The 26,778-nt window shown below is 38.8% G+C and overlaps 2 long non-coding RNA genes across 4 annotated transcripts in view; one reads left to right on the top strand and one right to left on the bottom strand.

Annotated features, from left to right (window-relative positions):
* LOC116442303 overlaps positions 1-26,778 on the bottom strand; it is a 102,933-nt gene that overhangs the window by 65,593 nt on the left and 10,562 nt on the right. The gene's annotated exons all lie outside the window — the stretch shown is intronic.
* Positions 1,821-16,806, top strand: LOC116442304. Its single transcript, XR_004239500.1, has 5 exons — positions 1,821-1,921; positions 6,563-6,566; positions 11,974-11,978; positions 12,898-12,906; positions 16,796-16,806. It is a non-coding gene; the product is annotated as an uncharacterized LOC116442304 (long non-coding RNA).

The following is a 26,778-nucleotide window of genomic DNA, read 5'->3' on the forward strand; positions in this document are numbered from 1 at the left end:
GCATCATTGTAACTGTAGGTACATTAAAAGTGGGGAAGACATTGAAGTGTGCTTGAAGTATGAATACGAGCAAAGATCTAAGATGAAAAGTTTTTAGCATGGATCTGAATGTCTGAGATAAGTTTGTCTAGTTAAAAATAACCAAAGACATAATTAAAGAGGGATGTTTGCAACAGATGTTTGCATTTTGAATACCATTGGGGATGATAAGAAAATAGATGGTCCAAACTTTTTTTGGTTTCAAGTGAAACACTTCTACCTTTTCAGTCAACCTTTTCCATTTTTCCCCTGGCCCTTTTTTTGGTGTTTTTCTGTATATGAAATCAGCAGAATATTTCCCCTATTCTTTTGAAAATTCTTCGTCCGAAAGTGATAGTAATAGAGGTTTGCTTTGCCTAAAAATTTACAAAGATCTCCCACAGACATCTAGAATAAAATAATTTTACAATGGAAGCTGCCATAACAGAAATGTTTCAACCACTTCTGTGTTATAAGAATAAAAATAGAAATAATTTTCAGGTATAAGACTAAACCAAGGCAAAACCTAAAAGCATAGGTGTGTAGGGGACACAGATGGCTCTAAAATCTTATACTTGTTTCCTGCTGGAAGAGAAATTCCTTACGTCTTTGATTTTAGTCAGCAGCAGAACTGTAGGAAGGAACCACTACCATAAAATTGGCAAGCTTTTTCTCAGCTGTATAACAAAGAGTACAAGGGATGTTCCACACCTGTAATTTTCAGTCATAGAGATTTTACTCATATAGTATTTAATTGTTTTGTCTTCCAGAAAAAAAGAGTTTTCAAATGTACTTAGTTAAGGCTGCTATCCAGGCTTGTATAATAAATCCTTCACATTTTCTGTACTGACCCAGGTCAGTGGTTTGCTCTTTGAAGCTGAAGTTGTCTTCAGTGCAAGCGTTCAAAAGAATTGTTCATATAGAAATGTCTGTTTTAGAGAAGGCAGGATGCACTGTTACTAGATTTATGCTTTATTGCAATACAGATCTATCCAAAGGTATGCCACTAATTTTTAAGCACAATGGAGGAGAAGGTCTAGCAGATCCTGGAATTTCGTCAAGGGAACTTTTTTCCCTTAACACTAACTTCGATTTGGCATTGATTTAATCTAGACCACAGTTTAAATGCATTTGAATAATAAAAGAATGCTGCTGTATCTCTGTATGATGCACTTTTTTAACTGGGTGAATAAGAAACCATTCAGAAAAAAAGTCACAATTTGTGGCAGGATACTTTAAGGAATTATGATCCTCAGTTTACCTCCCTTTTCTCTGGCAAGTAGAAGCAGGCATGTGCACGTCTGATGCTCCATGGGTCTCAGCCTGACAATGAGGTGAAGTTAATGAACACTGGGAAGTGTGGCAACAGACAAGTGAACACAGGTCAGTTTTTGCTGATTCTGAGGGGGCTGAGTGAAAAAAGCCTCTGGCAGAGGAGTAGTAGATACCACCCTGGAGTATCTTATTTAATTACCCTGTCTCATCACGCGGCACTTGACAGGTTTGAGCAACTTTAGCTGCAAAAGAAAATATCTAAAAATCACAATAAATAAACTGTCAGTTATGAGGAGCAGCTGAGGTCACTTGGTCTGTTCAGCTGAAAGAAGAGGAGACTGATGGGAGACATCACAGCAGCCTCAGCTTGCTCAGGAGGGGAAGCGGAGGGGCAGGCTCTCATCTCTCCTCAGACGACAGTGATAGAACCTGTGGGAATGGTCTGAAGCTGTGTCAGGGGAGGTTTAGGTTGGACATTAGGAAAAGGTTCTCCATCCAGAGGGTGGTCGAGCACTGGAACAGGCTCCCCAGGGCAGTGGTCACAGCACCAAGCCTGGCAGAGTTCAAGAAGCGTTTGGACAATGCTCTCAGGCGCATGCTGTGACCCTTGGGGATGGTTCTCTGCAGGGTCAGGAACTGACTCTGTTGGCCCTGGGGGCAGGACTCAGGCTCTGAAAATACTCCTCTGTAACTTTGCAAGTATAAGCTGGAAGAAAACAATTTAAACATATGCCACATCATAAGTAAAGATTTGCTTCCTTTTTTAAAAATTTTTTTTGTTTGTTTTTTATTAAAGTTACAATTACAAGGATTTGAAAAAAAATTGGCAGATGCTATTCAGTCAGGTCCTCAGTGCAAAACTCAACACTAGTTGAGGTCTTGACATCAAAACTCTTCCTTTTAATATATTTACAATACTTCAAACTTTATTTTCTTTCATTTTTCCTTTAGAAATGCTGGTGTGTTCTGCAGAATAATTTTTCAAAAAATTAGTTATTCCAGGAGAACTGATCATGATTAAGTAGTGTTGAGATCTACCACTTGTCACTAATTACTTGCAGCGCTACTTCGTTGAAGCTAAGGGGCATTATGAATGTCATAAAACTGAGCCAGGCAACACAGTGTCAAGATTTCTGCATCTTAATTAAAATTTATTTGATCACCATGGAAACTCCCCATCACACAGCAATACCAGACAAGGTGAGATTTCATTATGAGCATTCTTAAAAAAAGTGAAAGTGCCAACTAATGCCATTTCTACTCTAGAAGACATTCTTAGAGAAACTATTTCTTTGCCAAAAATATTTACTCCTGTGCCTCCCTACTCACACTGAACAGGGAAGACAGGAATTGGAATTTATTTATTTGAGATTAATCAAAACTCCCTCAAAGGGAATGTCCTATCATCAAGTTACAGACTTTGGGTGCGACTGGGCGTGAGGAGCTAAAATGAAGCTTCAGAAATATGTAAAGTCAAAGGCAAAGAGAAAAGGACCACAAACACCAAATCTGATGGATTCAGAACAGCTTAGGCCTGATTTATTTCTGAATCCGTTTAATACAAAATACACCAACAGTCCCAGAAACAGATGCTAGGATCTAAAGATAAAGACCAATTGCCAAAATCTGGAATCGGATACATCCAAATGATTGACTTGGTATACATTTTTTGTACTGAAGGTGACTATTGATTGGATAGTCTAGAGAGGCAGTATATTTTCTGTCTCTTGATATCTGCATATTAATGCCTTTTACCTTTCGGAAAAATGCTTTAGCTGAGTATAGCTTACATTTTGTCAAGCAGAAGCTACAGGTGTAAAGAGAAGTAATTTAACCTCACTTCCCCCAGTCTAGCAGCCCATTCTTGTTCTAAAGTTTAGGAATCCAACATCTCCTCTGTGTTCTCCTCACAGGAATATAGTTCCAGTACAGTTTCTGTACTGAAAAACCACTAAACTCATGTAATACAGATGATTAATAATAGTATAAACTCATTGCAAAAGTCATACATAGTAGCTTTGTACACTCATAAAATTGTTCTGAAGCAAGTCTCTCCTCTCTGACAACATAATATTTAGTGATGTGGTATGCTGTGCCTGGTATAACACTGACATCTCATTGAGCGTGACTCCAGAGACTGGGAGTTTAGATTTACCCTTGACATGGCTCAGAGCACTGGGAAAATAAAAGCATTTTCCTCAGATTCACAGTAGTATTTTGTATACCACTTTATATATACAGATTGTACACTTGTGAAGATGACACTGCAGTGCAGATGTCAAATTCAGGGTTTGAGTGCTGAACAATGATAAATTTAAATTGAGCCAGTTCAGTAGACCAAACTTAGCTAAAGAAGTGGCAGTAGCAATAAACCTTTGGAAGCAGGATACCTTTTCTCAATAGTCAGTCTGGTCTTGGATATCTAAATCCTGCAACCCTTACTCAGGTCATTGATGAAGGTGGTGTGGGCTATTAATAGAGCAGTTGATTACCAAGATATTGGCTGAGAAAACAACCTCTGGAAAACTGCTCCACATGTTCTATGGTCTCGGCAGTCCACACATGGCAGGTGCCTCCTTTCCCTTCTCCTCATCTGTTGGAAGTCCAGCTCTAAACTCTGAGAGCCAATGTTTGGCCAGCCTCCATCCCTGGTCACACTTCTGCATCCCCTGCTCTCAGAGCCTATTTTGCTTGCTTGAACAACCCAAGTCTTCCAAAAAGAAGACTGTCAGATATCTTGAAAACTCTTTTATAAATCCACCCTCTCTTTCTCACCTTAACGGTCACATCCTGACATTTTTGGCTGTTTTGGACTACAGTAGAATTGCTTGAACAAATTAAGACCTGTCTTTCCTACATGAGCTTTGGGGTCAGTCTGCACACCATTGGTGTGTCTGTCAAGAGTGTGGTCTTGATAGCAAAGCTCCTTAATAGACCTGTGGCTTATACAGAAAAACTGACTCATTTTCCAGTACAGCTAAAAGTCACTCCAAACAGCATAACCCAGGAAGGTTAGGGTTAGGGTTAGTGCTGCAAATCATGTCCAGTTGGGGTTTTGTCCTCTGAGTGGTATCAGTAGGCCAGCTAGTCAAGCTGTGCAGTGGTGTCCTGGGCAGTCGTGCAATCCCTGGTTGAGGGTGTCATAATTTTTTACTCTTAAAAGGATGAGGTTAATCTGCCCTTGCAAACCTGGCCACACTTTAAATGTTTTTACCTCCTTTTTTATAGCCTCTCATGGAATTTTTCTGAAATAAACAAAAAAAATTTGTCTGGGTTGAATAGTCGGGACGCAGGACCAATTTTCCTGGGTTCAAATTGGACAAATTTTCTTTGTTTCAGATCTGTGGTTTTACAGAGAGAGGATGCCCTGGCCATTTATCATCAAATGTCAAGTTGAAATACTCATGTCTAACTGACTTATGACAATCCTGTGTTTGGCTATAAATTTCAGGAAACTCACAAAGCTTGACAGCAAATGGACAACACAAAAAATGGATATGGCAGAAAATGGACATGGCAGAATGGGACAGTTAAAAAGAACAAGTGCTTAACAACCTACACTTCCAGCTGGTGGCCTTTGCCAGGGCATGCAGACAGCCGAAGGGAGCCCCAAACCTGACCAGTTGTTTAGGGACTGGTCATTAAATGGGATGAAATGTAGCAATGTAAGATCCAGGTTCAGCTGCAAGACAGGTGTCCCTTGAATCTTAAGATGCACAGGGCAGTCTGATTGAGATTATTGTATATACTGCATATCCCACTGTCAAAAAATACTTTTTTACTTTTAAATATCTTACAGGTTTGCCCCAACAATCAGCTCAAATCTTAATGTTCATTTCAAACAGTCACTGAAGTAATTTTACAAGTCTTTTCCAATATTTATTTTCCCATATTTTTTTTGGAACACTGAGGTAAGTCTTATGATCATCCACAGGGCATATTAGCTCGTATTTGTTCCATCTGTCACTGAACACAGTTTGCTTTTCATAAGGTCTGAATTAGCAGTAGGATTTCTTTTCACTTCACCATCTCACACTTTTCAACTGGTTGCATATATTAGCACAAATTATATTTCTGGAGCGTCTTTCTCTGGGTAACTTGCCTTATCTCATAAATCTGTAATGCTGCACCTCATTTGCCCTGTGGTACAAACAGCTCAGCTCCCTTCGCAGAAGTCTGGGTGTGGTTCCTGACCAGCACCTCCTGCCGAGGGAGAGAACCCTGCAGTACCTGTGGGCCCTGAAGCAAGTAGAGCAGTGCCACTGAAACCATAGGTGTAGCAATAAGCATATGCATTGCTGTGATCATGCAATGGGGAGGAGGCAAAAACAAGAAGTGTCTTTCACAGGCTCAGTGTGCTTAATATCAGACCCCGAGAAAATGTGGACTGATTTTCAGGTGAGCTGTGGCATTGAAACTACTGCTTAGCATGTGATTTAGTATTTTCTCATTAATCATGTATCCTTAGTCTATGCACAGCTAGCTCTTATTCTGGGGGTAGGTCCTGAACCACAGCAGAGTGTCTTAGAGATCATAATAAATAACAATACATACTAGTGTAAAATATCAGCTCTTAAAACCAAGTTATTTCTAAATTAAAGAACCAATTAAAATGTACCTGTGTATTTCTAGGTGTCCAGGTGAAAAAGACTGACATATGCCCTCTCTTCTGTCACCCTTACATGCACCTAACTTCATCCAAACTTGTAATAACATACAAAAGATTTTAAATGTTCTTCCTTAATTTACATTAAAATTATATTAAAAAGAATTATTTTATGCTATTCAGTACAGAAGCCTTGTATCGTGTAAATTCTTCAAAACTTTTTGGTCTTTTTTATATGCATGGAAAAATAAATTTCACTAAGTGACATGAGATGCTATGAGATCTGCTTTCTCAGGCTATATTCCAACCCCAGCCTTCAAGGATCAAATAATTCAAAAGATAGGAAGTCAAATTTTTTTGTTAACTGTATTTTTTCAGGAGCCACAATTTGCTTCAGTTGGATCACCATAATGACTGTGATCACAACTGTGTAACTGGTATAAATCATCAACTGTATTCTATTCTGTTTTGATTTTAATGTCATCAAGAGAGCATCTGAATGCTAATAGTGCAATAAATGGCATAGTATTTAGTACACATGGGTAGTCTATATATATTCTACTCATAGATTGACTTATTAGGTGTGATTCAACTAATGAAATGCTGCATTTGTGATGGACGTGTCTAATCTGAATGGACCCCTTAGACTAAACTCAATGAAAGAACAGTAAATGGGTAGGATCCATCTCATTCTAATACAGATTTCTACAGTAAGTCTTGGCACGAATGGTGCCAGACATTGATTTACCCCTCCTTAGCCTTCAAAAGTTAGCAGAAGGATGACAAAACCTTCTTGTCCATTTCACCACAAATCTAATATAGGATGTTAAATGACATGTTGGTGAGGTGTGAAATAACAAATGATGGTATGATTCAAAATACAGTGCAGCTTCCCTAGGATCAAACAATTATTTCCTAGGGTTACTGACTTTGAGTAGTAGTTTGAATAGGCCTTTTAATGTAAATAGGATCATTTGCACCATATAGCATGAATTGACTTATGGCCAGGTATATCAGCTTACTCACAAAATATTGTTGTGCTGCAGTTGAGAATAAGCTACATAATTGCATTCATTTGTTTACTCACCCTTTTTATTGGGGATGGCATCCTGGTTTAAGTCTTCTGTGTAGTGGTGGTCACAAGCTAAGGATGGCTCTCCCATAAATCCAGGCAAATCTTAGCTATTGAAACACAAATTCAGGTCCCCTTGGAGGAAATTAAGTGTTTAAATAGTATTTAAACATGAAATAGAAAAGTCAGACTCCCTTTCTCAATCACTTGAGCCCATTCCAAGAGATCTTGAAGACTGTAATTGTACAGGGGTTTTTCAGTGACTTACTGGGTGCTCATCACCGGACTGCTCATTATTGTTGCTTGCAGCTTGCATTCACAGTGAATTTCATTAAAATTTGTTTCTTTTCCAAGAAACAGATGGTATTTTTCAACACAAAATAATTACTAAAATTTTGGAACCTGTTCTGGTAAAATGGAGCAGTTCTATGAGCTACAGGAACTTTTCCCTTTATTGTAGTTTTGAGCTGACTCATTGAAAATGCTCAACTTTTTGAAATGTTTTCATTCATGTTAATCTTTTGGGAGAAAAGGGGTGATAACTTGGAGGAGGGGTATGTGCATGTACACTGTGAATTTTGCCCACAGGAAGGATCCTCCACTGAAAAGGTGAATGCTCAGAAACTTGTAACAGCAATCTCCCTTATGATGCACTAACTGGGGGCTAAACTCATGACATCTGAACCTGTAAAGGATTTCCAAAAATATATTTTGCTGCTTTTCTCTTTATGTCAATGAGGCTCTGAAAAGTGGCTAGTTGTCTTACTAAAGGTGAATTAAATGTGCTTCCACAGTAATTTATTTTAAAAACTTGTATTTCAGAATTCACTAATGAAATAGTGGAATTTAGAGAAAGGATTACTAGGACATTTTTGTTTGTGCTTTGTGCTGAAGGTCGTTGGGCAAATACACAAAGCTATTCTGTGCTGTAAAAATACAGTGAAAAGGAGGAGCTCCTGCTAGAATAGAAAAGTCATATGAATTTCCCCCAATATGTTCCATCAGAGACCTTTTTAAAGTGATCCAGAGGGCCAAAAGGCATAATAAATATGTCTGAAGAGTCAGTGCTGCTACAGCTTGGCACCCACATTAGTCCAGTTGTCTCTGTTTGTAGTAAAAGTCAAAGTAAAGGCAAACTCTGGTGAATATGGTGGTTGCAAGGAAATGCAGCAAATGCCAAGCAGTGTGTATGTAAAAAAAATCTGATTACAACTCAGTAATTTTTTTTCTGCCCAAAAATGAATGGAAAAACTGCAAGATTAAATGTTTCACTGATGTAGCTGTCAAATTATTAATGTTAGGCCTTGAAGTTGAAAACCTTTCAGGTTTCTTGTACAAGATATTATTGGAAAAAAGTAAATTAATTTCTCTTTCTGCTTGCACAGCTCTACTGTATCTCTTTTTCTATAGTTAAATTGCTATTTTACATCCACACAAATTAGGTGTAGAGCACAGTGCTGACAAAAGCCAGACCTTGCTCTCCTCTCAGTTTTCTTTATGCCACTAATACTTACTAAATTTTTAGACTCTATATATAAGCTTTAGAGAAAATGGCTTATATCCCAAGAATGCAACTGTTAGTTCTCTCTCCAGCTAAAAGCTAGGATTTAATGAGATTTAATTTATTTTTTCTTTTTAAATTTTTTTTGGGTGAGATTTTACCCCAATTAATTTGAATAGAGCAGATTATGAGACTATCCAAGCTACTTTTGTTCTCTTTTGCTTCTGGCTTAATGATGTCAGCAGTTAAAAACACCACTAATGAAAAAAAAAAGGAAAAAAGACCTATCCTCAAGTTTAAATGAACACATTTGTTATTAATTATTTTATTTCTGTATTTTCTCTTTTCCTTAGTGAAAATGCTTTCAAGAACACCATGCTCTGATTCTTCTAATACTGAAGAAATGCATTTTCCCACTTTGTCTTACCTGCTCCCTCCTGTCCTTTGCTGTGATTTCTGAATCACAGACATGGAGAGGAAAATAAATGTTGGGAGCTGAAGCTAGAAAGGAGATGGATAAACAGAATGGGAAGGTATTTCTTGCTTCTCTCTTCCCAGAGCCCAGGGAAAGATGCCAGTCCCCAGGTCCTTCCTTGCCAAGAGCTGGCACTGCTGCCCACTGCCATATTCCCAGCCCAAAACCACTTCACCACCCCTCCGTGTCTGGAGGAAGCCCTGGGAAGGATTGCCTGCCTGGAACATCTAATATTGCTGATCATGTTCTCCTTTCTCTACACCACATGTGCATTGCTTTTAATTTCTTGCCAATGGGCTCTATTTCAAAATTATCTTTTTCTGAGGTGTTTGTACATGAAGGAATTGGGAAATCCAGGCTCACAGGCATGGCTTCTATTTTGAGCCTACATCTTAAGTCACACAAATGACTTAAAATCTTGTGAGGATGCATCTTTGATCAAATTTCATCTGTATCCAACTCATTTGCTGAACTGATGGGTGCGGGTTTGTGTCCTGGCTGTTCTCTCTTAGCACGAGGCTGCAAAGCTGGCCAAAGCCCACATCTCAAACCATGCAAGAGACAAAGAAGGGCATCATATCACAAAGCCAAGACAAAGTTTCACTGTCTCCAAGGAGTGACTTCCCAAATAGTGAGAGAGAGAACTCTGGTATTCTCTTTTCTCTACAAGAGACCAGAAGATAGTCCTGCCAAAATATTCAAACATATTCCTAAATCCAGACCAACTGGATAGGCAGAAGCAGGTGCATAAGTATCTAACAGAATAAGAGCTGCAAGCACAGTGTATTTAGAGTAGATAAAACAGAAGAAATTTTAACTTTTTTCTTAAAGAAAATATTAAAAATTCTTTTACTAAGGCTTTTACTATATTTTACTTTTCAGTCCAAATGACCTAAACAAGCATGTTAGCTTTTATATCCTCCCGTTATATAGAAAATTGTACAAAAAAGGCATATTGATGAAGTTTGAAGTCTAAGCTGGGACAGAACCTATTGGCCCTGAGAGTTTGTGTGGTTCTCTTGTCACCTTCAGAGGTGTTTCTTTTCAATTTTTATGGTAAGACGCCCAATTAAGAAATATGTTTTATTATCTCACATAGAACCAGTAAGAGAGAAAAAGTTATTATTTTTTATTGAGCACCAGGAACAGGCCTAGGTCATTGTTAGCAGCATGGTAGAGGTTTAGCAGTAAGAAGTCACTTTGCATAAGGACAAAACTGGAGGTTCTTTCAGTATCAGGGATCTTCTCTAGTGATACCTACAGGTCTTGGTGATTAATTGCAATAACTTAATGGTGAAATGATTTCTCATTACTATTGGATCAACACTACATTGCACATAGTTTAGCTGAATTACTGGGCAGTAAACACACTTCTCGCTCTACATAATACACTTAGCTGTGTGGAAAGTTCCCCCACAAATATCCACGTGCAAATGTGTTGTATGCACAAACAGGAAACCACCACATTAGTGAGATTCAAGTTGATTTGGATGGTGCTATTCTCCTTTAAAGAGCCACTCAGGCGACAAATTTCTTTCAAGGCAAGAGGAAGCTGACAGAGAGCACAAGGAACAGGAGGCACCACAGCTCTATAGAATCATGGCCATGACAGGGTATCCTGGTCAAATACAAATGTGGGTATAAACTCAACCCTTTGAAATCCAGCCCCAGGAAATATTTCTGAAGGCAAGAATAGCCTTCCTATTGTATTTCTCTGCAAGATCACCTCTGAAGTGCTAATTATGTCTGCAACTATTTCCAAACACTTACCTGCTACAAACTGTGCAGAGATATCTCCTCTCTCTTTTCTACCTTTGTACATACATTTAAATTGACTATACCCTGTGAATTCACCTCCAGATGGTACTGGCATTTGGACAGAAGGTTTGGGCCCCAGTATGGCAAGTCACATAGTTGCATGCTACACTGATTTCTGTGAGACTATCTACATGCTTAAAATTCAAGAAGTCTGTTAAATGCTTTTTCTGGATAGGGAATGCTGCATATATCATACCATTACCAACTCTTAAGCTATCCAGTTTCACTCTGGCATCCAGTTTGCTCATGCATGCAGTGTTTTAGACTGGATGGTGGGATTAAATAGTCATCACAATGTATGTAGCAGGTGATACAATATTAAACCCCAAAGTTTTGACATTAAATTTTCTGGAAGATGTTTCTGGTCCACAGTGCCCTGTAGTACAGTCAGGGCTGGCTTTCTGATGGTTTGGAAACTTTCAGCTAGAATATTCTGATTTAATGGCTGAATATTTGCATCCTCAACATATTGTCGCAGGTTCAAATACAATAAAAGCTTGAAATGCTTAACTGGGTGGTAGTTACAGCACAATGTTACAATCCTGATCAGAAACACCGCATTTTAAACAAGGGAAAAAAAGAAAAGAAAGAGAAATCTGTAAAGTCACAGTTCTAATTCAGAAACAAATGTGACACATTCCACAAACTGGAACAGTGAGCTGACAAACGTACTTAGCACAGCCATATCTTGGTAATACTTGATAAGCCACCTTGTGTGCAAACTGTTAATTAAATAATTTATTTTAAATGACAAGGCCTGTAGGTCAAGATCAGACTTCTAATTGACAAATTTGTACAGCTGGGAAGAGCAGAAAAACTTTTCAGATCTGAACAAACCCTTACAGGTTGAAATCTTACCATTTTGCAGCTATCCTACAGAGTTTAATTAAGATTTTTCTTTCACTTATAAAGTTTATCTTGAGTATTCCCCATGGCTCCTATGGTTACAATAACACCAACACAAATGCTTTGTGATGTATTTTCTGTGTAAAACTTTGGCTTTGCACTATGAATTGTGATTTCAGACTCAGTGATCGCCTTTTTCTGTGTTTGCCAGACCCTCTAGGACTAGCACATTTTATGTGATGGCAGGATAAGACAGCAATGCCTCAGTTCTCAGTTTGGGAATGTGTGGCACAGACTTCTTCCACTGAAAGACATTTTCCTCTTCCCTGTGTCATGAATCCTGCAGTAGGCTGGCAGATCAGGGAGTGTTATCACTAAGTGTGACCTCCACAGTGCTGCAAATAAGTAAATAAAAGGCCCATTTGGATGGATGAACAAGAGGGAAGCTCACTGCAAGTGTGAGGAGGTGTAATCTAAACTTTTCAGATTAATCAGGTCTCTGAATAACAAGAAAACTGTAGTCATAAAATCTCTGGTCCTAGTGAAATAGTATCTTCACCCCAAAAAAATGAAAAGTGAAGTCCTGAGATAAGAGAAAGTGGTCTGAGAACATGATGTCGATAAACGCACAGTGTGATGAAGACCAAAAATGCAAACAACTCTCAAGAACATTAGTTTTTTCAATAGAATTTTCTTTCACCAATTTTCTGTACTAGCTGACAAGATCCTAGTAGTGTTGTTTGATTACATCCTACTATTAAAAACCTTGCAGATTAAGTGTTGACAAGTAGACATTCTTCTACCCCTCTAGAAATGAGGGAGAGTACATCGTGGGCAAGCACCAAGTTCCTCTCGGCGTTTGTAGTGAGACCAGTGCTGAGCTCTTTCAGGATGGAGCACCCTTCTTGGGGCTGTCCCAGAAACAGGGATTTTGAGAAAAGAGGAGCAAAGACATATCCCTGACACATACAGGTCTTTTCAAAACTTAGATTTAATAATTTCCAATGACACACACTGTGAATTCTCTTCTTTGTTTACAAGATTATGTTCAAATGTTTATTCAAAAGTAATTTTCTTCCACAAGGGCTTTTCATGTCTCTCCCTTGTCTTTAATTGCTCAGAAGTGAGTGCCAGATGAGACAGCTGTAGTTAGGATGAAAATCAATAGTACCCTTTTCTGAGTCATCAGTAACTATTTGCTGTCGTTAACGTACAGTTTCCATGACTTCACACACAGTGTCAGATCCCAAATGCCCTCCACAGTCATTTTATCTTCTTACTATCAGAGGACTACAGTCTTTCAAAACTGACTTTTGTCTCCATCCTTTTGGAGACAACCTATGTACAAATCATCACAAAAAAGACAATGCCACAGTAGCAAGGAATTCTTTTGCAGATTCCCTATTCTAGGAGCTCTAACCTTGGAAACAGTGGTGCAGATCCTTCTCTTTCATCAGCTTGACACTGCCGTGATTCCAGCAAAAAAGCCAGCAATAAACTTCTGAGTTTCACGAAGGAAGTGAAATCAATTGTAATAATTGGTTGCAATTATTGCAACCAATAAAATCTACACATAGATAGTGCATTTTTTTTGTTGGAAGAAGAATCTCCTTTCAAAAACTTGACTTGAGGGTGTATTTAGTGATGTTGAAATTCTGTCCTACCATCTCGTCTTCCACATTTGTGCTCTGCCAGAGATCCTTCTGGAAGCAGGATGTACAGAAAGGGATTAACGCTGCTGCTGGTGTAGCTGAGGCAGATGTAATAGCTCATGTAGAAGGTCAGGGTTGGCTGAGAAGCTAGAAGATTCATGAGCTGGATCACATGGAAGGGGGCAGTGCTTATCACAAACACACAGATAGAGCAAGCACCATCCTAGTAAGCCTCATAATTCTTTGCCTGGGGATACTGGTGGTGTAACTGCAAAACAAGGAAGAATCCTTAGTGTGGAAAATCAAGGTGAGAAGATGATGGCATGGACTGAATACAGTCATGAACAGCAGTTATTTGAGACCAAGCAGTGCAAGCAAAGGACAGCCCTCATGAGCTTCACTTTTCTGTTGTTTGCACATTATTGTTTTTGCTGCTATGATCCTATGCCACACACTAAGGAGCTGCTGGGTATTGTTTACATGTATTTGATGAAATACTGACAATTATTTTCATAAAAAATGCTTGCTCTTTTTCAACATGAGAGCTATATTGCTTTGCATCCCTTTTCACCTATGACTTTTTTTTTTGCTATCAACTGGTACAGAGATATCCAATTAAGACATGATTCTTATGAGCTTAAAGGAGGCTTAGAGCAAAGAAGTATATGATCCTTCTGCCTGAGGAACTGAAAACCACACTCAAGTGGAAATCAACTTCCATTCCATAGAAAATTACTATGAGACAAAATCCAAAGCATGTTGTCCTGGAAATAAAACAGACTGGCCAGGAGCTGTTCTCACTGAAACTGGGAAATTGTGTTTTGCCTGTTTCAAGTGCCAATTTTCTTTTATTTCCTAGACTTTCTGAGACTGTGAACAGTGGCTAGGGATTCATGTGAGGCTTGGAGTCTCCTTCTCACAAGAGGGGAAATCCAAACTGGAGGCACCTGATCTGCAGCTCTCTGGAGCACCACAGCTGATACTAGTCTTGGCAGCCACATTCTCCCAGGGCTTTCTAAATCCTGAACTGAGAACTTGGAGTCATAAGATGAGCAGCTGTCCTCCTGCAGCCAGAAGGGCAGGGTTGAGTTGTACCTTTTTGTTGTCCTGAATGGTGTACTCCAGGCATAACTGTCTTCAGAGTGTTTCTTTCTGAATGGTTTCTCTTGGCTCCCTCCCTTGAATCCTATCAGTAGCCTGTTTCCTTGGAGCCTAATGCAGTGTCTGGAGGACTGAAAGCTACATGATGCAGTGCCTAAATATTGTTTTAGGACTGTCACTTTTGCCCTATTACATATAAAACCTTTACAGTCCGTGCAGAGTATGAGAGAAGCACGAATAATACTTTACCTTCCTGCTTTCTTGTTTTGCTGATACATCTCCCACATGGAACATAAAATTAAAATATAGCAAACAAGTGTCAGTGGTAAAGGAAAAAAGAAAGTTGTTATGATAAGATAAAGTGTATACCTGTAAAACAAAAGAACAAACAAGTTCATTATACAAAGACCATCTCATAAAGGTAAAAATATATGAATGACATTTTTCCTAAAGTGGTCTCTGATTGATGATCCTTGTTTAGAGATACATGGTAATAGCAGGTACCTAGAACTGCAAGTACTTCTAAGAATTGCAGTCTACATTCAGCACTTCTAGGAATACGGTTGACTACAAGATAGCTACAAATTATACCTCTCAGTTCTCCAAATTCTCTATGTATGTGCTTTTTCCAGCACTTGTACAATTAGTGAAGATTCTTGCAAGCATTTATGCAGGGCATAGTCTGCTTTGTCCCCTGATATTTCTCTAGTCTGATAGTAGATCAGTGATAATCACCTTCTCAGAACAGGTTTTCAACCATTATTTCATTGTGAGTGTAGTCTAATTGACACCATCTTTCCTAGTTGGTTTGCTGGCATTTTGTATAATTCAAGTTATTTTGTTTCTATTTATTCTTTGTCAAGTGACTTCCATCAAAGAAGGAAATTAAATTGATTTGTTATAGTTTGTTCCTGAAAAATAGACACAGGGTTTCTCTTACCACCCTCAGATCTTTGAGCTGAAAGCAGAATATTAAATGCAACAATTCACAAGTAAGAGATGTTAAAAGAGGATATTCTTTCTTTCTATTTTTTCAGGAGTGATAGGGTACATAGAAAGTCCCCTGCATTTGGTGAACCTTCATTTCCAGATGAGATCAGACTACCTATTAACATGATCACTAATTCACACTTTAATTTTTTTGGAAGAATAGTGTTGAATCATCTTAGAATAAATTAACAAAACAAAGAGATAAGTTCCTTCCTTTTTCTGTCCATCCTTTGCACATACAGAATCTGGCATGCTGGGACTAGCCATGGCCCTGGTGTAGTGCTTGCTAACCCATGATGCCTGGCCAAAAGGTACTGGCTGTGACAGAAGCTGAAAATGTTTATTGTCCTGGGCCTTGGTACTGCTCTGTGGCTGTCATACTCACTGAGCTCTGTAATGTGGTTGAAAGGAGCTGCAGCACTGCCCTGTGATGGCTTTGAGGTGATATAACCACATGAGGCAAACAGAAACCATCAGCAGCTGACCTCACGCTGGTGCTGCACAGGCAGCTGCTGCAGATACTGCTCTTGTCAGCAGAAAACCCTTGGCAGAAGGGTGATTCTCATCACTCTGCTGCCAGCTTATGGATGTGATCAGTTACTGTTTCTCTCCCAAAATGTGATGTGAGGTCTACTGCTAAAGTTCTAGCCCTGCTAATGGCATCTGTATCAATTGCCACCAGCTTATGGTTCTGCCTTGGCTCCACTCCCACCAACTCGCTCCCTATGAAAAGGAGAGGTGGAAGAACCCAGCCTGTGGCAGTAGGAGCTGGTAGGTGTGTGAGGAATGGTATCACTGAAGAGAAATGGGGCAGATGAAACTCAAGGAGATAACTCACTTTTGAATGCCAACACTTCACACAAAAGAAGGAGGGAGGAGGATCTGGGGCATTTTTAAGGGTAGAAAACTAAGGCTGGTTTCTAAAAAACATATCAAAAATTTCATTCTGTTCTCTTCAATTGTATTACACAGGTCTTTTTATGTGCAAAATTCTGGAAGATGTTTACGCAGTGAAACAGCTCTCTTGTGGGAGTTAGATTGACTCAGTTCCTTTCAAAGGACTGAAAACATTGAGTCTTAGGCACAGAAATATTTTGAAACTGTAATTTTCTGAAATTAACTGAAAATGAGTGACTTACTAGCTGCTATGAGAAATACAAATTACTAGGAATTTAAACAATATTTAGAAATAATGTTCTTGATGATTGACTATTAGCAACTTCTCTACCGAATTCTATTATGTAGGCTTCATTGTGTTTAAATATTAAGAGTACTTAAGACTCAAAAAAGTTGAAAGGATAAAACTAAGAAATATTAAATACTGGTGAAATTATCACTGAACTTTCAAAATCTGTCACTCCTTTCCTGTGTTGCTGTATCTGTACAAACACATAACCATACTTGCACATTTTCTACAATGTTAATATCTGATACCAATGAGATGATCCTTGTCTGTAGGTGCCAGCAACGTGTTGCTTGCAAGACCTTGGGATGTTGCTCAATGTCCTGTCCTTGCTTTTCACAGATCAGGCTCAGCAGCCTGTCAGAACAGGATGCCTGCAGAATCTCAGCTGCTTATTGTCGTTGCCCTTGGGCCAATGATGATCAGGAGTCATTGCATAAGATGAAGAAAGATTGATATTTCATGTGATAATAAATTATTTTCAGTCTTGCCTGAATATGAGTATGAAACAGAATTTTTTTCATTATTCAAGCTTTGCAACAATCAAATTCTTTCACTAAATGAGGTCAAAGTAATGACCATCAATTCTAGAATCAGCAAAAGGCTCCTCTGGCATATGATATCTTAAAAAGCTGTCTGATTTCACGCAGTTATTCTCACTCCTCATGATGGTGACAGAAGGAATAGAAATCCTCTACATTTGTCATGGTAGAGCTACTTCGTACCACTCTTGGTACAGCGAGCTCTCTTGTTTCACTGGCTGCTTCTTGGAAATAGCTTCTGACACCGATACTGCTTACAGGATCTGTGTAATTGAGAGTAATTTACAAGCTTCTCAGGTTCTTAAATTGTGATTGTTCCTCCTTTACACAAAATTTCACCTCTTAGTCTCCATGTAAGCACAGTGTAAGCAAGCTTTGAGCTAATTTTCATGTGTTTAAGTGGTGCAAGCAACAACATCTCTCTGCAAAGAAAGGGGATGATACTACAACTATTTTTAGAATTGTTAACAGAACTGCTTCCAAAGAATGAATGCAGGAAAAAGTAACAATGGAGGTTACAAAAAAACCAAAACCAACAAACCAGCAAATAAACTGTGAATTAAAGTGTGTGAGATGGAAGAAGAGCAATGAGGGTGTTCCTGGTATTCCAGGCAAGCATCATTCTCTGTGACTCTGCTCAAGTGCCTGGTTCATGGTTCTGCCTGTAATGGTTTTTCTACAGTATCAACCTAGTTTTCATCAGGACTCTCTTCTTGCCAGTTGCTCCTGCCTATGAGGCTGTTGGTGTTGCTGAATGCATATTTTGCTGAGGCTGCAGACTGACTGGCTATTAAGTTTGGGTCATGCGTGTTTTTTGGGTCAACTAATGTCGACCAGAAGCTTTGACCACAGGGTAGGAAGAGGGAGGGGAAGCAGGGGTGATTCTCACGCTGGTGGCAGTCACTTCCCATGAGAACCCCCTGTAACAGTGCTGTCGTGTCTGCAGGTGCAGGACAGGGAGGATAACAGTGCGAGGTCTGTAGCGTGGGAATATTGAGAAAGTGCTGCCCCAGAAGCTCTGGGAAAGGCTGCCACGGCTTGGGTGACCGGGCACAGAGCTAAAAGCCAGCTATGCAGCTTCAGAGAGAAGCCTGTTAGCAGTGCAAAAGGCTGAGGCTCTTAAGGCACCATGTGACGTGTGGCTTAGTGGATGGTGTTGCCTTTGCTCCAAGGACCAGAGACCAGCACAGCTCGAAACCTAACATCGGCAAATGTGACTCATTTCAGTAGCAGCTGCAGAGGTTATCGGAATAATGCAATTTGTAATGAAATGAAGTGTGTAAATGGGCACTGGAGATCATAAAGGGAAGGCATGGCATGTGCATAGGAACCCTCTAGCCTGGGATGCTACTGAATCCATATCTTCCAGCTCCAGAGATGCCCATCTCTACCTGTCTGTAGGGTGATCCCAGCTTTTGCTGTGTGGACTCTATTTTCTTGGATACATAGTTGAATTTTCAAAGGGTTCCTACAAAAGTGAAGGGTGGGTCACCATGACACCTGCAAATCTGGTCTCCATATACGTGTATTTCTCTAGGTATTGTAAGATGACTTTTCATGCCTCCTGGATGAATTAGTTTGCAGGACGTTCATATGTGTCTATAAAGGATAATTTATCTGGGTTTCTAATTCTCACTTTTAATATTCATCTAACCAAAGGAAAAAAAGTGATTTAATGTATTTAGAGATGAAAAGGAAATCATTAGGCTGGGTGGAATGAGAACACCACTACAAATTCAATTCAATGTGAAAGTAAATTATTCTTTTTCTTGATAGAACTCAAACTTATTCCAGCTTGTTGTTCCAATTTAGCCTTCTTTAGACAATAAGAAATTAATCTCACCCTAAACGCTTAACAAGCAGCTTTTGTCTCCATTCCTTTGTAGCAGTGGGTTTCTATTGGTTCCTTCAGTTTGGATGTAATTTTCCATCTTGTCTGTTGTCTGATGATAAATCTGTGAAATGAAGCATGAGTGGTGCTTTTGGGAAAACATGCTGTTTTGCAGGTAAGGGCTAATTTCCTCTTCAAACAGAGAGTAGAACTTAAGGCAGACCTGTGTCCTTATCTCAGAAAGTAATTATCAGTAATAAAAGTCTTTTGGTGGGAAAAATCTGAATAATACTTACCTGAGACAAACAACAAGGAGAGTGTCTGAGATGGGTCTCTGACACAGAGAATGGGAGAAGGAGGCAGTGATGGAACTTGCTGAGCTCTCAAAAAGTACAAGGCACAAGGTGTGTGGTGCTTGTTAGCCATGCCTATTGCTTCATTCCTTCTGGCCTTCCTGCCAAACCCGCTGTTAAGATGCTGCCTGGAGGAACACCTCTGAGACCACCAAAGTACATGATATGATCGTGAAAGCCAAGGTGACACTTGGATAGAGAAAATATTTCATGAAAAGCATGTGCTCCTAGTTAATGTAGCTAACTAGAAATCATCTTGTCTTATTTCTACTGAAGGCATAAACATGTGGCCGTGTTTCTGTTATGAATATAGGAAGAGGAGAGGGAAGTGTGTCTTAGAGCTTGATTGTTCCTCATTTTTTTCTTCCTGCTGCTGGACATATCTTAACCTATCCTATGGTCTATCCTATCCTAACATTATTCCTATGTATTGTATATTGTCACAATATAGTATACTGACACTATTATTATCATCATCAAAAATTGCTATAAATATTCTTTTTAATGTTAATTATTAATATATTTTCTGGATTGGCTTAAAATGTACTGCTGTTAGGCTTGCCCAAGAGACATTTGTGTGTATTACACCCAAAGGCAAATGGGCTGCTCGAGAGATTGAATTTTTAAAAGGCTTTTACCTTTTCCTGTGACAGGGGAATTTGTAACTGCCTGTGAAGTGAAGTAAGGAGCAAGTGAAAAAGGAGTGTGAGGAATGAGTAAATGGATTAGTCCATGCCAAATCAAGAGGTTCTGGTTCTAAATGACTAAAAGCCCATGATTTTTATAGAGTTTTGGCTCCACCCTACCAGTGATACTGCCTTGGTAAATATTTCTTAGAGCAACATTACAACAATGGGCAAACCAGGAACACATTTCTCATGCTTGTCAGTCTCGGCTGCTCCAAATGCTTGGAACACCTGTCTGTTTCTTCTCAGCTGTCAGAACTGTTTTCTCCAGATTTATCTTCTCAACCTTACTTCTCTGTTCATGTGCTTGCAGCTGTAAGGGTATAGGCTAAATAAATGTTTATGAAGCCCTCAAAATTGACTGGTACCTATATAACTCCTAGACTTCAAGAACTTGCTCAGAAAACTTTTCCACTGCACAGAGACATTTTGCAAACAGGATATTCACAAAAAACCAATTATTTATCATCTAATAGATGATAGAGGCATCTCTAATAGAGGCAACACACAGCTAGGACTAGAAAGCTCCTAGACCAAGTGTTAGTGCTCTTACCACCCTTGTACGACACCCCTGGGTTTTTGCTGGACAGGTATCAATTGGAATGAAGGGGCACCTTCAGATCCCTTGATTTTCATTAGTATTTTAAATTTCCTCATGCCAATGTTTCTCTTCTTGAACCCCTGAAGGCCTGTCTCCACCTCAGCAATCTTGTCTTGGGTTTCAATCCATCATACTTTTCTCAGCACACATGGTTCTGCTCTAGGTACTTTCACACAGCTTAGAGCTTAGCAACTTTCTCAGGATCCTGAGACAAGGTTATATAGCTGTGCCATACCAAAAGTACACCTTAAATCACAGGCAAATGAACACCTATCAAGGGGATAACATGTTTTCTTATAACCCAAGTTCATAGAAAAATTAGTCAGAAGCAGGTGAACTCTGCAAGAAGGACCCAAATGGTGGTATTTTCCCTTGACATGCTCCAGTGGATTCATGCTACAGGGAATGAGATGTGCCTCATAGCCTTCTGTCACAGAAAGTCTGGTATAAGCTTTATCTGCTGCATCTTCTGTGCCATGAAAGAACAAGCATCGGTTACTTTGAATGTGTAAGTCTTGGCTCTTTTTTAAAATGTCATTGGCCAAATCAGTCCTTTGCCATTTTAGTTACTAACAATTCTAATTGCAATGTTCATCTGCAATTAAAGTCAAGTGGCACATTGGAATGTTCCAAGTGAGGAGTAGGACATCGTAATGGACCCCGTTTTCACTCAGCTCATCATTTCTCCTGTTTCACCAGAGACAAAAGCATAAAAGTCTGTCAATATATGAGCTCAAGGAGATGCTGTCTGCAGCACACAGTTCTGATTTCACTCAGGCCAGATTTGCATAGTGATCCTTTTGTTGGACAGTCAGATTTACTCTTCATGTACATGGGGGTTAACTTACATTAGGATTGTTGTCTATGTGTAACTAGGTTCATCCTTGTCCAGAGAACAGATGTTGTGAGTTGCTTCTTACAAAATTTTCTTTTAACCCATAGGCAAAAGTTGTGCTACCAAAGTTGCATCCAGGTTTAATTTATGTTATATCTGCCTGTGGCATAAATATAAATCTGTATTAAAAAAATGTGTCTGATATCAATTTAGAAAACTGTCTCATAAATTTTAACATGCATACTTGACTTGCATAGTTTTACAGATTTTCTTAATGCTTTTTATTTCATATTAAAATGAGTCATGAAAACCAAAATTTTTTACATTGCACCCCTCATAAAATGACCCCTAAGGCTCCATACAAGAACAACTGTTTTTGCCACTTCTTAAGACCTTATAAAGACATTTTTTTTGCAAAAAGAAATGCTGAAATACTAACATTTCTGTTGGACCATTGCTTGACATAGTTCACTCCTATTATGAAGCAGAGGATTTATGGGAATAAAAGCATTATCCAGCTATATGACAGACATTAATTTGCCTGTAGTGCTCATTTTATTCAGCTCAGGCTTCTTCTGGAAGTGCCTTCTTGAGTCTGACCTACTCCTGTCTTCAATTCTAAGGGCTTTTATTTTTGAGAAATGTGAAAGAGAACATGGAGATGTCCAATGCTGCATCAGTCATAAAATTCACTAAGATAAATCATGTAAATTATGTTTCTTACTTTTATTGTGAATGTGGGGTGATTTTAAAGTCAGCCTGACAAACTGTTGGTTTTTTAGCAAAACTGCTGGCTAATAAAAGCTCCTAGGTGGATTCAGAGGTGCTTTACTGCAACTATCAAGCATTAAACAGTTTGGAAGATTGTTATCAGAAAAACCTTTATTTCTTGGCTATAGTGTCATAATTGCTGTCAGCAGTGATAAAACTGGGAGAGAAGTAGCTTGAACAGCTTTCCCTAGGCAAGTGTACTTGAGGTGGAAAAACTTACCTCAAAATAAAAAAGAAAGCACAAGCTTTCTTTCTGGAAAAAAAACAATATCTATTTTAAGACATGGCTTTACTTGGGACATGAATTATTTCTCATATAAAGTTTTTGATATTCTGTCTTTCCTCATTTAGGATGTCATGTCTTATTCCTGCCTTAACACTTACTGTCTTTTGCATATGTTTTTTCTCTAAAGAACGAGAATAAAGATACTGCTCTACGTAAATTCTTTAGACATATGGGAGAAGACTGTAATTCATCACATTACTCAAATATAAGAACGAGCTTTCAAAACTGAATTTTAAGGGAACTGATCATTTCTTGACTCTTTTTAAACTGCATGTCAATCAAATTAGATTTCTCTTATCATGCATTAGTGTAGCCTCTTTATAATAGCCATACTTTACCCATTTGAAAATTATTTATAACTTTCAATTTTCTAACTAAATTATTTATAACTTTCTTCTTTCTGTTTTCTGATTATTTTTCTCTTCCTCTCTTTAGCAACCATGTTCCACTACCATGGAAGCATGCTGTCCTTTTTGTTGCAAGTTCAATATCAGCTGTCCTTCCCACTGAGTCTTTTTGTTTAATTCCACATCTTCTTAAAGACTGACCAGTGCCTTGTGCTATGCAGGAATGTCTGTATTTTTGTTTTCCTTCATGCTCACTCTGACATATAATAGGAGATGACTTTGGTCCAAAGAAGTCTTTTCAAAAAAAATCAGTAACCATGACTGATGGCATTCTCTTTAAATATTTGATTTTATGTAATTTTTTTTTTCCTCCAGAAGATCATTCTTCTTTTAGCAGTTCCGATTTTCACATTGAGAGTCAAGAATGTCCTGTCTGCATTTTTAAGCAGAATTCAGCCCTGGGTCTACTGAATTGAAGGAAAGCTCCAATGTCTTCTATTTATGCTAGGCTGATATTTCTAGATGTCCACCAGACTTATGTTCATTTTGAACAACATAGTTTTCAAGAAGAATATGAATAATTTTGCTGAAGTTAATAAATTAATAGCCCATGCAACCTCACTAGAAAGCAAAATTGTGAACAACGTATTTTTGTTGAGAATAAAAGGTTTAGTTTGAAATACCTTTTGGCTGACAAACTTTCCTGACTCTAAAATAGGGTTTCTGACAGTACTTATTTATGTGAAATATCTTTTAAAACACATCGATATTTATAACATATCTTGTAGTTACAGAACTTTATTTAAAAGGTCCTTATCCACAGTCACCATATAGAAACCACCATACTTAAATTCACTTACAAATTAGGTGTCTGGTCTAAGCTTTTTTCTCCATTGCCTCTCAGTATCTCTAGTCAATTTATTTTCCCCCAGTTTACTGCAAAGTACCAGTTTATTTTTCAATCTCATTGGAAGATGCAGAAGAACCTGCAGCTAGGAGAACTCCACCTGGCCACCCACAGAGCACATTCAGAACTCCAACTCTGTGGCCATAATTTCCCAAAAGAACCAGTGTGAGAAGAGTTCCTAATTTTATACTTTTCATGTTGCCTTCACTGCATGCTACAAGTTATGAAATAGCTATGTTTTCACAGAAAAAATTAAGCTAGAGGGAATGAGCCAGACAAAATGGTTATTTTTCAAACATTTTAACCAAATTACAAAGTATGATTCACTGTCATCTGGTTATGATACTAAAACCAAAGCCAGACTGCTATAAAGTGTGTCTGCTGGCACTAATGACTCGAGCTCATGGGGAGAATGACGCATATGTGATATTTTTCCTCCAGTGCCTTTAGCTTTGTGAATGTTGAAGGATTCAAAATCTATAGGAAAAGAAAAGCCTCAAACTGTGCTTCCTGCAAGATGTCAAATGACCATTATGCTCAAACACACAGGTTTCAAGCATCTGAAGACTGCTTGTCCATGTCTTTTTAGGAGAAAGTTAGAACCTTTTTTCTGCTTTATTTCTTTCATACTGGCAGGATAAATCATGCTAAATTGGAAATTACTTTTGGACTCAGAATGAGAATCTCAAATTGAAAACTTGAACACCTTATGCTTGTCATGGTTTAACCCAGCCAGCAACTAAGCAGCATACAGCCACTCACTCACTCCTCACCACAGTAAGGAGAGGAAGAGGACTGGAAGGATAAAAGTGAGAAAACTCACAGGTCAAGATAAACACAAATAGTCATTGAAATAAAATAAGATAATAATGTTTTAATGAAAATAACAGATAAATAAGTCCAAGAAAGACAAATGATGAATATGAAAATATTTGGTGACTACAAATGTAGCCAACAAATGTCCTGCCAATTCCCAAGCAGTGGCTTCCCAGATAACATTCCTTCAGCCATGAGGTATGGACTATCCATTTGGTCAACTGGGGTCATCTGTCCTGGCTGTGTCCCCTCTCACCTGCATGTGCACCCTCAGCCTTCTCACTGGTGGGGTGGGGTGAGAGGCGGAAAAGGCCTTTACCTGTGCAAGTGCTTCATAGCAGTAATGACAATATCCCTGTGTTATTGCAAGGAATTAAAGAGCACAGTTGCCTGTCTCAAACACTATTAAGGCCACAGAAGGAGTTTGCCATGAGATAAGCACAGAAGGGAGCGATGGGATGGCGCTGACTCTAGGCCTGGTGGAGACAAGATCTGACCGCTACATCCTGGGTAATGCATCCAGACAAAAATTCCCTATGTGGAAAACTGTGTAAAGAAGCAACTTCTCGTACACATACCTCCAGTCAAACGAAGATCACCCCAAGTTATGGGGCACATGGCATCTGTGACCACCACCAAAGCCCCCCAAACATGCATCCATGGATATGGATACCTGGAACTTGGACTCTAAGTTAAGCTGCCGCAGCAGGAACTTGAGATAAGATGAAGGTGTTACTTTTGTCCTGGTATTAACTCAGACCTAGAGGGAGGTTAACACAGCTGGGGGAGAAGAATATATTACTAATAATCAACACAAAGTATGCAGAATTTACAGGCCATAAGGAAAGCCAACTCAACAACTGTGCTGAAATCAGCTCCAACTAGGAAAAAGGTAATTCCAGGAGGGGGAGATCACAACTCTCATTGCCCACTGACCCAAGAAAACCAAAAGAAAAGGGAGACTGAGCATGCAGACTAATTAGCATTAGAGAACTGTGTAGCCAATTAGCATTAATTCCTTTGTTTTCTAAGATGTATGAATAGTGAAAAGTTTTGAATTACCTTGGGACCCCCACCACTGAGAAGCCTAGGGTGAAGAAGGACCAATGGGACACCACCAATCCACAGGTGGTGACCATCTTCTACTTGATCTCTCTCTCTACCTTATTGTTAAAAAAATCTATATTATTGATTTCAGCATATGGTCTTATTTACATCTTAATTCTGGCAGAGGCATCTCTCATTAACTGGATCAGAACCATTATCCTCAGTGTTTACAGCACAAATCCAAAATGGCCCCAAAATGTAGCATTAGAAGAACACTCTTGTTGGCTCTGAACCTCATCAGACTCTTCCATGGTTTATTTAATGCATTAAAAGGCCCAGTTATTTGTAAAGTTTTTTGGTTTTTGTTTTTGTCATGGTTTAGCATGAACCACTACAGGTTTTTTGGTGTTTTTTATTTTTGTGGGTTTTGTTTGTTTGTTTGTTTTTGTTTTGTCATGTTGGTGAACTAATGCAGCTCGGAGACAAACACTGGGGCTTGCAAGTTAAATCATTGAGGAAGATGGAGAGGAGAAGTTCAGCTCACCCTTATTTCAAGAAACTGCAGTGTGAGTGACTGGCCAACCTCACAGCTCATTTTTGTTTGCGCCTCTGTCTTCAAACTCACCTGGGTTCCCCATACTCTTTTTTCTTCAGACTAGCTACTATGAAGAAAAGTAACTCTACCCCAGCCAAAACCAGCACAATGTTAAATTCAATCAGCAAAAATTACGCATTGAATAATTGTGCTCCCGCAACTGATGTAAAGGGGAATGTTGTAATATCCTCTGTCTCATGCTCTATGCTGAGGTTCAGAAAGCAATGCCATTTTAGATCAATGTCCAGAGGCTGAGGCATGTATTTTGTCACAGGTTCTTGTATTGTTGCCTGTGATGTCAGAGCCACAATATTTAAATGGTAACTTACGCAGTAAATTTTATAATCTCAAAAAAGATTTGTCACATTTTATAATTTATAACTTTTTAATCTTTTAAGACAGAGGTGCTTGTCTTCTGCTAAAACTAACACTTTAGAAAAACAAAAAACTAAACAAAAATAACCCCCAGACACCCACTCCTCCACACCTTTCCTCCCCAACCCCTAAAAAGAATAGTGATAGCCCTAATTTTAAATTTTTTCTTTTTGTCCTTTCAGTGCTTTCTACCATCTTGCTGCAAATTTCAAAGCTTCTCAGTAGTTTCTCATCCTTCTACCCATGCCA

This window comes from Corvus moneduloides, chromosome 3 (assembly GCF_009650955.1).
Source record: "Corvus moneduloides isolate bCorMon1 chromosome 3, bCorMon1.pri, whole genome shotgun sequence".
In the NCBI taxonomy this organism is placed as follows: domain Eukaryota; kingdom Metazoa; phylum Chordata; class Aves; order Passeriformes; family Corvidae; genus Corvus; species Corvus moneduloides.